General features: G+C 46.4%; 1 protein-coding gene across 2 annotated transcripts in view; it reads right to left on the reverse strand.

Moving 5' to 3' along the window:
• FOXN3 (forkhead box N3) overlaps positions 1-13,462 on the reverse strand; it is a 208,150-nt gene extending 194,688 nt beyond the window's left edge. The window contains exon 1 of one of the 2 annotated variants that reach the window (XM_064658947.1): positions 13,348-13,462. The gene's annotated coding sequence lies outside the window, so the exon portion shown is untranslated. The remainder of the gene's footprint in view (positions 1-13,347) is intronic. The other variant, XM_064658945.1, reaches the window with a different exon arrangement.
• Positions 13,463-14,305: the final 843 nt, after the last annotated feature.

Consider the following 14,305-nt stretch of genomic DNA (forward strand, 5'->3'; position numbering starts at 1 on the left):
CTAAGATAACACTAAGAGGTTTGTCACCCAAGGAAAAAAAACCACAGAGGCCAAAAAAAGATGCTATTGCTGGACTTGTGTCCATAGAAACCACATTTAACCTTAACAGAGGATCCAACCACACAGGTGACTCCTTATTTGAGAAAAACACCCTGTTTGGTGTATGCTGACCTTTGCATACAGTCATTTAAGAGAAACACATGTATGGAAACAGACAAGAATGGAGGTTAGCAACAGGGAGGTAACAAATTTCAATGACAGCAAAGTAGGGCTCTCTTACAGTTGGCAGGAATGAAGCATTGCTCTTCTCTACCTGAAAAATATAAGGTGTGGATGTGGGATTTAATATCCAGATGGTCACTATCAATGGAACCTACCTGTGATAAATAAAGAGGCAGCTATTTCATCTGCTTAACATTAACTCTTCCCACAGTGTGTTTTACAAGTCACATTCCTGGAGTGAAGGGCATGTGCTTAAGAAGCCACATACAATTCCAGTTTTGCAGAGTAAAAGAGAGGGAAATAGCCTTGGTCACTGAGAGTATTTGAATGTCACTTTGTTAGGCTGTGCATTGCATTTGACAGAGCTAGCAAAGGAAATGAGAAGTGATAACTGATAGTGCCCTGATTAGATCAGCCACCTTGGGAAAGGTGCTGAAGCAGAGATATTTCACTAAAATAAGGAGAATCCTGGGAATAGATTTCTGGCAAGTGATCACAAAGGAGATACGGCCAAAATTAGAAATGGATTTTGCGGGCAGATAAAACGTAATAGATAGAAGGCAGCTCAAAATGATATATCGTGAGGGCCTACAGAGCAACTATAAAGTTTGTTCACAGATATTTAACATATAGAGATCCTAGAAAGACTTAACTTCAAAATACATTTCCTGTGTTATTAACTTTAATGTGTAGAAATAAAACAATGTTGCATTAAAGGTCTCTAGTAAAAAAGGAAGATGTCTTCTCTCCAGATACCCACCTCTGACTTCAGTGGAGTTGCATTACTTTACACCACAAGATAGCAGTGGAACAGGAGTGTCTTCTTGGGCTTCTGACTGACAAAGATACACGAAAATCTACATTTCATTATTTTATCTTGAAGGAAATTGCTTTAATAATAACAGATAACTATTGACAGAGGTAATTAACATATTGTAATAAACTCCTTACATGCATTTCTGTAATCTAACCATGTTTCCTTCTTCTGAAGTTCATAGACAAAGCAATTCTTCAGACTGATACTTAGGCATTTTAGGGGAGTTAGCTTTATTAGCTATTGAAAAGTCTTCAGTGATCCTGCTGTCCATGCCTGTCTGTCTGTCTCCTCCTTGACAGGTTTTAGCCAATTAAAGACAACTATCTTCTTGCAGTCCTGTACACCACGGTGGCCAAGACAGAGACCTGATGATGGTAACTTGGGGAAGGCTGCTACCTGGGTTCAGTCGTTAGACATCAGAGTTTATCACCACAAGACAAGTGTGTTGACAGCCCAGTTTAACTTGCTCCCATAGTCACAAGACACAGAGATCAGTCTATGGGCTTAAGGGTCTGCAAGTCAGTAAAGGTCTATACACTGCTCCCAGGGAAATGAGTTTGGCCCTCTGCTCCTCATTTCATTGACTAGTAGAGTGCTGAATTTTGTGCAAACAAGTAATGGATTGCATGTTGTTCATAACAAGATAGAGATATCACCGTTACAACAATATAAATCTATGTTGCAGTATACCTGTGTATAAAGAGGTCTTCTCATCTGCTGGCTCCAAAGAGCCGTATGTGCACCACTCACACTGCCAGAGTGAGAACAGTCACATAAATCACCTTTGGTATCAACAGATGACTCACTTGAGACAGCTAAGATGTCTGAGGAAGAGCCAAATACTAACGCTGTTTACCCACCACTGAAATACAGGTTAATGATAACCATTATCACCATCACTGTATCAGTGACAGCAATGGAGCATCAAATTCTTCATCCATAAAACCAGAAGCAACTGCTACTGCATCTCACAGGAACTCCCCATGAATACACAAAGGTAGACTTGAAACATCAACCACCTATGCGATCTAATGCCAAGCATGAGACAGAATCTTCGCTGAAATCAGTTAAGACTATCAGTCAACAGATTTTGGTGTGAAAAGGGACAAGCTTCAATTTTTGTCAGGATTCATGCCAACACTGGCACCAGAAAGAATAATTTTCCAAAGTGCCATGCTACTTGCCTCAACACTTGTAGAAGACAAGGCGCTTCCTCACCTCCAAATGTTGCACCTGGGCTGAGCCTCTTGTCCCTTGCTTTTGGAAATAATCAATCCATGCCAGATTCTGCACCTGGGACAGGGCAACCTTGAAGGTATGTACAGAGGAATGAGGAATGAGATGCTGGAAAGCAGTGCCATGGAAAGGGACCTGAGGATTCGAGTTGATGGGAAGTTGAATATGAGTCAGCAGTGTCCTGGCAGCCAGGAGGGCCAACTGTGTCCTGGGGGGCATCAGGCAAAGCATCGCCAGCTGGTTGAGGGAAGGGATTGTCCTGCTCTGCTCTGCACTGGTGCAGCCTCACCTTGAATATTGTGTGCAGTTTTGGGCACAAAAATATAAGAAAGATATTCACCTATTGGAGAGTGTCCAAAGGAGGGCAACAAGGATGGTGAAGGGCCTTGAGGGGAAGCCAGATGAGGAGCAGCTGTGGTCACTTGGTCTGTTCAGCCTGGAGAAGAGGAGACTGAGGGGAGACCTCATTGCAGTCTGAACTTCCTCACAAGGGAAAGCAGAGGGGCAGACACTGATCTCTTCTCTGTGGTGACCAGCGACGGGACCTGAGGGAATGGCCTGAAGTTGTATCAAGAGAGGTTTAGGTTAGCTATCAGGAAAAGGTTTTTCACCCAGAGGGTGGTTGGGCACTGGAACAGGCTCCCCAGGGAAGTTGTGACAGCACCAAGCCTGACAGAGTTCAAGAAACATTTGGACAATGCATTCATTCACAGCATTCAAGAACATTCTGTGACTCTTGGGGCTGTCCTGTGCAGGAGTTGGATTTTAATGATCCTTGTGGGTCATTTCCAACTCAGGATATTCTATGATTCCTAGCACTAGCACCCAAGAGTGTCCATCAAAGCAAAGCTCTACTTTTTAAATAAAACAAGCCCTTCCCAACAGCCCATGAGCTGAATCCTGCTACCTTCATCGCTGTTGTTTTGAATGAGCAAGAGGTGGGAGGGAAGTTTCTGTCAAAATTAATCAATATTTAGGTGGTTTCCTGCCCGTTCATTCATGTGCTAAAAGTGTTTTTGACAGCAAGAAATCCACTGAATGTAAGCAGGCCAGTAGCAGCTGCTCAAGAAATGACAACAATACTGTGCATCCCTTTCAAATTTCCCCAATGTTCCTATGTTATTAGTGGGTGACAGGAGCTTAAATAAAACATGTGAAAAATGAAAGCAGGACAAATAATTATATTGGTGTAGAGACTTCTATACTGGAGTAATTTTTGCTCCAAATACCTTACATAGACTGAAGGTTTTTGGGGTCAGAATGAAAAACTTTTTTCCACGCTATGTCTTAGGAGAGAGCAGGCTGGTTGGGATCCCTGCTGTTCTGTGGTCCCAGCTCATACCCTCAGAACCAGCAGTAGCTACAAGTAGCAAGACTAAACACAAACTCAGAACAAAAATTACTATTAAAAAAATCCTGCTCCAGATTTCAAAGCAATTTCTGAAGTGCTCACATCACACCATAAACAGGCATCCTCATTTGAGCAGAGAACACAAAAAAGCAAGAACGGAGGAAGCCCAGCTTGAATAAACCAAGCGCCGACCACATGGAGAGTGGGCAGAGTCACTGCCTTGGGACATTACCCTAGGAAGGAGAATGGGCAAGTGGGCAAGACTAATACTATTCTTATCATCAGCATAGCAAAGGCTGTTTCATGAAGCCCCTTGAGGAAAGATAACATTGCTTTTCTGTTAAAAAAAGTCTTTGCCACTAGCATTGTAGAATTATACCTTTAGAAAGGGGATCATATATACTTGTGCCTGGCCCTCTCATCTGCTCCATCCCTTCAGCTCTTCTGTACAACTCTCCAACCTTACAGAAGAGGAGCAGACCACCCGAAAACCTGATCCTACAGCCATGGTCTCTTATCAGCCTGGGTGACAGCTGAGGGCACATGGCCTCCTTGCCAGCCCTTGAGGAACCAGAGCAAGGCCATCTCCAGAGCACATGCCAGTCCTCCACATCCTGGTGACTGCGCAGGACCAGGAGCAGGCATGAGCCCCTCGGCTTTACAACCACAGACAGGCATTGTAAAAGGGGAACTACTGCTTTCTGGGGACAATCCACCTGAGTGACCCATGGTGAAAAGCTTCACATCCATTACTGTGCCTCTGAGCCCACCACATCTTTCCTTGCTTTCCCTAGGAGTCATCTCTCAACTACTTTAGCTTCAAGATGCTCAGCCATTTTTCTCTAATTGCTGCAATGGCAGCAACAGATGCTTTCAATACAACTAGGAAAGAAAGAGATCATTCCACTTGGAAAGCCAAAATGCTTTCTGTTTCTAAAGACACTGACTTTCCAACCCAGGCTGGCTGCCTCTGAGGTGCTGGACTGGGAGATCCCCAGAGTCCTCAATGGGAAATGGGAATGTCTCTATCTGTCAGAAATGGTATCCTGGTTTACAAAAAACAAAAGTATTTTTAAAACATACTTTACTTTTCACTACTTGTGCTGGGTTTTTTTTATTTTTCTTGCCTTGGTACCACTAAGCTGGTCCCATTTCCAGTCAGCCTGTTCCCAATTGTTGCACTGGGCCCCAGGACTGTGAATGGGTTGCAGTTACTCCAGTAATGAGACCTGCTTGTGACCAAAGGTGACCATCCTAAAACACATACCTAATTTCTAAATTTTTTTCTCTTTTTTTTGCTATATTTTATCTCATTTCTCCCACATTCTACCTCATTTTTTCCAATCTATGTTTTCTTTTTCCTCTCACAAAGTTACTCTATGGCAAAATACATCCTGAGTGAGATCTCCAGCTCAGTCACAACACAAACTGAAGCTGCAATATTTCCCTCAGACCTTCTTCATCACAGCCCAGCCCTGCTCTTGATTGATGTGGCAGACCAAGGGGAACCCATCCACTGCCTCCCCTGCTCCCCTGTAGCCACAGGTGGTTCAGCACTGCCCCACTCCCCCACATGGGCTCTAATACTTGGGGTATGGCAACTGCAGCTACAATGCCAGTATATTTAATCAGAACCCTGTGACTTCCCAGCACCTCTTTGAATTTCCTGAGCAACAACCTGACTGCAGCACCTGTCCCGGGATCCCAACTGCAGCAGGCACAGCGCCAAGCTGGGGGTCCCCAGGGTAAGCTGGGGCTAACATGGCCACTCCACCCTAGAAGAGTGAGACGCAAAGCTCAGCACAGCACAGCTGTGGCAGCACCACACAGCACAGTGCCCATTAGAGACGCTGCTGTGACCATTCCCAGGACATTAAGGCCTGTTGAACCACTATATGAGACTACTTTGCAACAGAAGTGAGGGGAATAATCAGACATACCAGTGAAGATGTAGCTTATTTATAGCTCAGCTTTTCAAAGTTTACTAATTGTAATAGAAATTACTCACAGCTCATGTCTCTAAAGAAGTCAATGTCATTCCCTTTCTCTTCTTACCTCTGCCTAATATTTTATGGTTTTTTTCTATTCCTCCTTCCAGACTGAAAGATGTTTGTCCCTTCTTGACTATGTGAGATGTTGCCTTCTGGCCCTCTTCATCCTCATCTAGCGATTCTTCTGTAACTCCATGTCCTCTCCCCCAGGCTCCTACCTTGGCCCATCCCACACACACCCCAAACCCATGTGTGATCTTATTCACTCTCACACCAATCGCTACTGTGCCAATGTGAAATGTACTTTCTGCCACTGACTTTCCTCTCAGCCAAGCCCATCTTTCAGCCTGCTTTGATGACATGTCTTCTTGGGCACCTCATCATCAAATCAAATCCAATACAGTTGTAATGGACCTTGTGATCTTCCTTTGCTTGCCCAGCCTCTCTGTCGCTTCTGAACAAACTTCCACCGTCCCTGTTGCCCAGGCCTATAACCTCTTCCAGTTCCACCATTCTTCGAATCCTCAGGCTGCTTATAATACCCCAGGACAGACCATCAGTTGGTGTAAGTCAGTGTAATTCCACTAACTCCAATGGCATTATACCAATTTACAAGAGATGAGTTTCTGTCCTGGTGCCTCTAAAAGCAAATATATTCTATTTGACAAGTCAAAACCTTCAGGTAGTTCCCTCAAGATCTCCTGTATTTATTACTGTGATCCCTTGCCCTCTGGACTCCCAACAGCCACACTCCTTTCAAAACAGGACTTCTCCTGAAATTCTTACATGTCCCTGAGCTCTCCACTGCTCCCAAACTAGAAGGTTCCCTTCCAGTCTCCTGCCTCGTGTATCTGCCCACTGCCCACTCCTTAGCCATGCTTGGCTTCTTAAGCCTTCTGAATATGCCTGAAATAATCTGGCATGCTAGCAGTATTTAATTAACAGTAATAACAAATCACACACTAAGAGATTTATTTTATGATAAAATAAAGGAAAAAGAAAAAAGAAAAAATAAGGAAAGGAAAGTTGCCATGAAAGTCGAACACCAATTTCAAATTCAGACATAATTAAAAAGCTTGTTTAACAGAAGGTGGGCACACACCTTCAAATTTATGTACTGAATCACCAAGATTACATGTAGTTATACATGTTATTTGTACCCTCCTGATACCAAACACTGTGTTATCCCAGGTAAGGCACCTAAAAGTTTCATAACCATTTTAATACCAGTATAAATCTCTGCTTGAACCAAACATGCCACAGTACAAAATGATGCAATCAATACCACAATAACACATTGGATCTTCACACTCTCTAGACCACATTTAAGTTTTGTGATGGCTGGAGGCTTGGCACTTAGTGGTTCCAAGCTGACCATTGCTGCTATCTTTGCATAAATGTTTCCAGTTTGTAAAAACAAAAAAGCAACCAAAGAAAAAAAAAACAAACAACAACAAGCAAAAAAACCCCTTACATGTCTTGTTCAATTTACTATCTATTGGAAAAAGAGAAAAGCTCTTTCCAAAAGGCAGAATAGCACCTGCATTAGGGTTTTCCACACCTGGAGGGATGTGAGAGCATGGGGGCAAGATCAGGCCTTTAATGAAAGTGCTAAGGAGCTCACCATATGCACTATGCTAGAATGATAAAACGTTAATGAAAAGAAAGTATATTAGTGAATTATTAAAATTTCACTCCTCTCTGCAAAGCACAGAGTAAGAAAAACTCAGTGAAGATAATGATAAAAATAGGATCAAAACATTTGGATCCCTTCACTACCTCCAAACATAAAAGCTTTATAAAATCTGGTGTTAAAATTAACATATTAATTGAGTAGCTTCTACAAATGATCTACTGTAAAATCCAGTTCAAAACAAGTTAGAGTTGGGGGTAAAATGAGATATAATTCAGTTAAATCTGGATGGGTCAGACCTACAACCTCCTCCCATCTCTAGTAACCTATCATAACCCCTCTAATGCCTCTGCTCCTCTCCCCAGCAAGCCTGGCCACCAACTGAATTGACCACAAGAAGCCCTTACTGTGAGCAGGGCCCTACACGGATGGGTCGGGCTGCGGAGTTCATGTCTGTGTGCTGTGCCAGAAACCAACTTTATCCAAGGAAAAGGTTGGCCTCTCTATAAACCCCAAGAGATAAACCAGAAATCAGCTCTGTACCAGAAGCCACAGAGCTGCCAGGGGTTGGAGAGGGGGACCTTGGCAAGTCTGGGATGGGAGACGGGGCCACAGGAGACATGAGGCCACTGCTCAGTCCAGCAGGGCAGGCGCAGGTTTGGCAGAGAACTACACTAAAAAGAGCAACAGCTTTGCTGAACAGCATTAAGAAGCAATTTCCCATGAAGCTGCCATTCTGTGAAACGCTTTCCAGAATCTAGCTTAGATTACCTCATATACAAAGTCCTGTCTGTTAGAAAGTCTGGTGTATTCCCCTTGCAACAAAAAGAGGTATGCCCAGACATGGTGAGTGGGCTCCATCAGCAAACAGGTGGCAGGTAAGCAGTTTGCCATTAGGCTCCCACCAGGAAACCTCATACTCAGCCCGAAAAAACAGTTCAGTGGAGGGTCCCACAACCCATTATGTGGAAGAAAAGCAAAGGAAGAAGCTGGTGTAGGCCAAAACCATCCCACTCCTGAAATAATACCTGTATTTACTTGGTTTTAACCTATTTTCGGTAAAAGATAAAAACATTTGGTGTTGGAAATTTCATTGTAACGGCTTGCATTGATGTAAATTCCTGCTAATGTTGGAAAAAAAACCACTGTCAAACATCTAAACAGATCTTTCCATTCAGTGGCACCTACCAAGCCTGACCAGAGGTCACAACCTTGCCATCTGTCTGTCCTGCAGTCAGTGCTGACACAAAGAAAACCATGTCCAGCAGAGACTCTTAGACTACAGACAAGAGAAATAAAAGCAAAGAATGACAAAATACTGTCCAGCATAATAAGTAGAAGTTTCACCTCCAGCAGTCTGTCGAATTTTTGCAGATATTATGGAATAGACGCTCTTGATGGAAAGTTTTGATAAAGTGTCACTTATGTTCCTCCCTGAGAGTGGTGGGGAAAAACTGATCCCCAGCAAGCAAGTGACCACCAGCACCTGGGCTAACACGAGGGTGGTCCTACCTGACTCAAACCACCTGACAGTTGTGTCCAGCTGTGGTGAGCTTTAGTCATTCTCCAGACCATCCTCACTGGCCACTGCCAGAGCAGGGCTATCCCACTGCTTCATGCCCATCCTGAAGGGGAACAAATAGGGCACAGGGAGCTTCACTTCTTTGTGGGCTACACAGGCACTCAGGGTACAAACTTTTGGCTAGACAACCAGCTTCAGCCCAGATCAGGTAAAAGTCCCAAGGGTGCTAAAGGCACCTAAAGTCTTACAGCAAGGTTAGGGAGGGTTTTGAGTTGCCTTGATGCCTGGCAGCTCGACTTCAGGCACCTTAAATGGAGAATAATTTTCAAAACCTAGGCAAGAATCACTTCCCAAAAACTGCCCTGCCTTCCAGAGCTTCAGGCCGGTTTCTCAGAATCAGCTGATCACTTCTGAAAAAACACAGCTGTAAGTTTTACATTTAAATGAAATGCTGCTTTGTGGGAGTCTTTCTTTTTTTCCTTTTTTTTCTTTATTTTGTTACAATTTTACTTTAGCTTGGTCATAAAAGCAGGTAACAAGCCAAATGCAGTTTCATTACAAATGTCAAAATTGTGACCAAAGTCGTGCTGCATTGTGTTACATCTGAAGTCATGAACTGGCGAATTCTAGCATCAGCCAGGATAGTCCCGCTCCAGGCCAAGCTTAGGCTTCTGGACAGCCCTGGCAGCTTCTGCCAGGAACAGCTCTTAACACCAAGACATCTCCTACACCAAACCTCACTACTTGAAGCTATTTAGCATGCCAGACAGCTTCTTACAAGTTTACGTAACTTTCCTGCGTTTCCCCCTCAAAACCCTCTGCAAAAGTTCAGCTTAACACCATAAAAACTCTGTTGTGAGCTGACATCAGAGAAATGTTTATTTCCCTGAACCTCCCTGCTTACTAGAACACACAACCTAAACCTCAGTGCTCACCTTTGGTCTTGACCTTCGTCCAAAGCCGCATCTAATTTTACAGGCCTCTAACCTGGCATCCCAGCCATGCCACACTGGGCAGGGACCAGTAAATGACTGGCATTTTCTGGAACCACTGCTTATATTCTCACCCCGGACCCCATATCCCAAACATGTACACACCGCACTCGTGCATTAGCATGAGTGCACTCAGGAAAGACAAACACATTTTCAAAGTTTTAATCCATTAGCAATCACTAATTAAGGGGCAATTAATTTGACTCCAAGCTCTGCTCCTAATTTGCCTTGCAACTTTGTGCAGTCCATGTAAAATGCTAAGTTTCAGCTTCCTATGCTTATACAACTTCTGTGGATATTAGAACATTAATTTCTCTAAAGTGATTTGTGATCCATGATGAAAGGCAGTTCAGAAGTGTAAGGACTGCTCCTATTAGTAAAATAACTGGTGCATTTTTTGATCTTTCATTCTAAAAGGGGAAGAAAAAGAAAAGCCTATCTGAGTACCAGTAATGAGGCTCAAAAGGTATAAATTGGAAATTTTGAAAATGTAGCCCAGAGAGGCTGGTGGGGTGTTTTTTATAACAGCAAAAAATAGTAGAACAACACAAGCATTTAACTTCTTGTGTTTCCCTTGGGAATGTTGGACATCATAAAATTTTTACAAACTAAAACCATTAGAGATAAATAAAGTAGCACAGACACAGAGGCTGATGAAGGGTAAATCTAGAAGGTACCCAATCCAGATCATTTCCTTCAATGTGTAAAAACAAGTAACTGACACACTTCCTGCCGGCAAACCTTCCTGCCGATAAGGGTGCTCCCAACAACAGGAAATTCACTTCTAGAAGCAAGCACACTTTCGCTACCAAGCCAAACTTTCTCCATTTGAACTCCTTAGGAATTAAAAGCCACATCTGGCTAATCAGATGTGAGCTGGATTAATTAACTGCCCAAATCCCTAAGCCTTTCCTCGACAAAGGGAGGGAGGTCCCACCTCCTGCACCCCAGTGCCAGCCCAGATGCCAATGGGGAGTCCTCAAGCAGACATAGGCGCTGCTCCCCCTGGCTCTATCATCCCTTCAGCTTGCTCTGCCTGCAACTAAGTTTTAAAGATAGGCCTTGGGTTTTTCAGATAGCAAACTGAAAATTTTACTTGGTGTGGAGAGGGCACTGGGCACCTTCACCTCAGCACCCAGCAGAATTTACCTCCTGATCTGTAAGACCTGCTCACCTACTTTTCTTAAGAAATAATAATGCAAAAAGTGAAATACACAAGCAAAGAGGCAACAGAGGTCAAATCGGTCATTTAAGATTTCAAAGTGATGATTTATACAGTGGGCAAAACACTCAAGTGCTATTTCTCAGCTTGGTCACTGCAAAATGAAGATTACAGGGAGCAAGAAGAGGAAATATTTTGGAGAAAATGCAGTGAATACTCAAAGACATCTCTTCATCACAAACATCTGAAATCAACGGGTGATGCCCAAAAAAATAAGCAAAAACACTAACACCTTTCTTTTGAGTTTGCTGTGAAATACTTCTCCTCTGCTCCAAAAGCAAAATAGCTCTCTCCTTTCACACGTGATAAACTTTCAGTAGTGCAGCAAAGTAAAACTTCAATTTACCACAATATTAGTCTGATTTTCTTACGCTGCATTCAGCAGCAATGAAGTATATTTTATTCTCATATGTCTGTTTTTGTTCTCAAATAGCATGCTATAACCAAACTATGATTTTTTTTTGTTATAAATAATTGCACAGGGCTTCCTAGAGCCATCTGCCACTTTTTTTTTTCTTTATAGGTGAGGCAGATCTGTGAAATGGACTGAACATTCAAGTTTGGGAGATCAACCCAATTTTCTCTGCCAGGTCTATAGATTCCCACGGAAAGAAACATGGCCTGATCATTTGACTAAAAAAGTGTCATCCCTTGTTACTTTTGGCTTTTAAAAGTAACTGGTCCTGCTGCTTTGAGCCTTTCCTCGGATTCCCCAGCAGCCACAACACCCACCACAGGGCTGGGGCACAACACCCACCACAGGGCAGCCCGGTGGGCACGGGCAGGTGGCTGCATCTCCCCAGCTCCTTGGGTGGAAAGTGCGGGACAATGTCTGGAGAGGAGAGAGAGAGGCGGCAGCACGAGGTTTTATTGTAAAATGACCTTGATTTGACAGGCATGTTCTCAGGTTTCAACAGATGCTGTGGGAAAGGCAACAGCAGCCAAAGCGGTCTGCAGGCATTTCTGATGATATGCAGACTTTTTTCTTTTGCCTATTTTTTTTTTACATACATGGGAGAGGGGGTAGTCTTCTCAGTTTCCATGACAACAGAGTCTCCACTTGTCTGTTATTAGATACCATCCGCTTCCTGTGTCTAAATTTTTAAACCAATCAGAAAAGTGTTTATAGATTTTGCAGCTCCTGGGACAGTCCCTCTCCAAGAGAGCTACTTTAATGACACGTAACGCTCCGACAGCCAGGGCTGCAAGGCCTTATATTTTCGGCTGCAAAGTAATCACAGTTTATGCTGTTTACCGGCTGATACGTGGGCTGTGCCGGAGAAAACTGGGGGTTTGCTGCCCGATTTACTGTGCCCATAACAGACGTTACCATGCCAGATTTAAAAAGAAAACAAAAACAAAAAAAAAAAAAAAAAAAACAAACATAAACTCATTTTCATTGTTTGCTCATTTTTTTTCCGATTCCCCCATGAAACAGCAGGATTACTCCGTGCGTGACAAGCGACCGCCTCGGCGAGGCCGTTATCCCACCAGAGTATCGGTCCGCCCTGACGTAAATGGATCCACGGCACAACATCGCCTGCTGCAATTAAAGTTTCGGCAAACTGGGCTCTAAGAGCAGCCGCGCTGTAGCCCTGCGAGCCCATTTACACACGCATATCTTTGATGATGTAAATAATACCTGGCCGCAGCACAGTCGGAAAGTCAACAAGGAAATCCTTCTCCAGGGTGCAGGGACACCCGCACACATTGTGAAGGAATTAACACAACGGTAAGTCCAGTTAAGTGAAGAGCCAGCACTGAAGACCAGCAAGCAACGGGGAGCTGTTGTGGGAAGGGGAAAATCCCTTTCCCAGCAGCTCTGACAGACCAGCATCACCGGAGGATGCCCTTCAGGCGGGTGAGCAGGCACAGACGGAGCCCGGGAAGTACCGAGCGGCTTCTTCCCGGGCGGGGATCCAAGGCGGGCGGCACGCAGGAACAAAAGGGAGCGGGGGGGGGGCCGCCGGCCGCGCCGCTGCCCCAGCACCGCCAGCCGAGCCGGGGTCGGACCCGCGGGCCGCGCTGTCGGGACACAGCCCGCCCGGGATGCGACCCGGCGGCCGCCCCGCAGCGGCCTCGGCTCGCCCCGGGTGCCTTTCCCTTCCCTTCCCTTCCCCGCCGCCGGGCTGCCGCCTCCGCGTCCCCAGCGCGGCGGGGCTGCTCGGCGGCGGGACGGCGGCGGCAGCGCGGGGCAGCCCCCGACAGCGCCCCGGGGCGGCGCCGCTGCCCGCCTGCGGCGGCGGCCGGGCCAGCGGCCCTAAAAGTTTGGCCGGCGCTCCCTGCCCCGGGAGAAACGGGGCCGGCCGGCCGGGCACCCGCGCACGCTCCCGATGACCCCGCGAAGCGCCCCCGCGTTACCTGTGCGCGCGTCCCGGCGCTCCCGCCGCCGCGGGGTGGTGGGCTCTCCCCGCGGCCGCCCCGCTCCGCGCCCCGCGGCGGGAGGCAGCCGGAGGCAGCCGCAGCCCGCGCCGCCGCTGCCGCCCCCACCCCGCCCCCGGCGGCGGCGCCGCGCCCCGCCGGGCCCTAGCGCCGCCCGCCGCCCCGCCCCGCCGGGCCGCCCCTCGCAGCTGGCGGCGGAGACCCGCGCCGGGCTTCCCCGAGGGAAACTTCGGGAGCGGGAAGCCGGCGGGGATGGGCTGCGGGATGCTGTTCCCGCAGGGGTGCTTTCCTGCGGGTGCGCGGGGATGCAGCAGCCCCGGGCAGAGGGAGGGCGGCGGGTGCCGGTCCCACGCGTTCTGTCCCTTTCCCCGCAGGAACCCTCTCTGGCCCGCCCTCCCACTGAGGCCTGGCCCGCCTGACCCGGCCACCCGGAGGGACACGACTCCCAGTGAGTGCCCGCTTGACTCACCTGCCTTTCTTGGCCATTGCACTGTGACTGCGAGTGGCCTTCATGCCACCAGAGCTGGGCTCCTACGTGTTGAAAACCAGGACATGCAGAACTAAAACTGTTATTTTAGTACCATCTTAGCCGCAGCCAAGGCCTGGCAACTCCTTGTACCATGTTCTTTACAGCTGAAAGCAGAGTCAGAATCACAGAATTACACAATATGCCAAGTTAGAAAGGACCCACAAAGATCACCGAGTCCAACTCTTAGCCCTGCAGAGGACCATCATCAGGAATCACATCGTGTGCCTGAGAATATCATCCAATTACTTCTTGAACTCTGTCAGGCTTGCTGCTGTGACCACTTCCCTGGGGAGCCTGTTCCCAACCTCCCTGTGGGGTGAAGAACCTTTTTCTAATATCCAACCTAAATCTCCCCTGAGATAACTTCAGGTCATTCCCTCGGGTGCTGTCACTGGTCACCACAGAGAA

This window comes from Pseudopipra pipra, chromosome 6, assembly GCF_036250125.1.
Source record: "Pseudopipra pipra isolate bDixPip1 chromosome 6, bDixPip1.hap1, whole genome shotgun sequence".
NCBI lineage: Eukaryota > Metazoa > Chordata > Aves > Passeriformes > Pipridae > Pseudopipra > Pseudopipra pipra.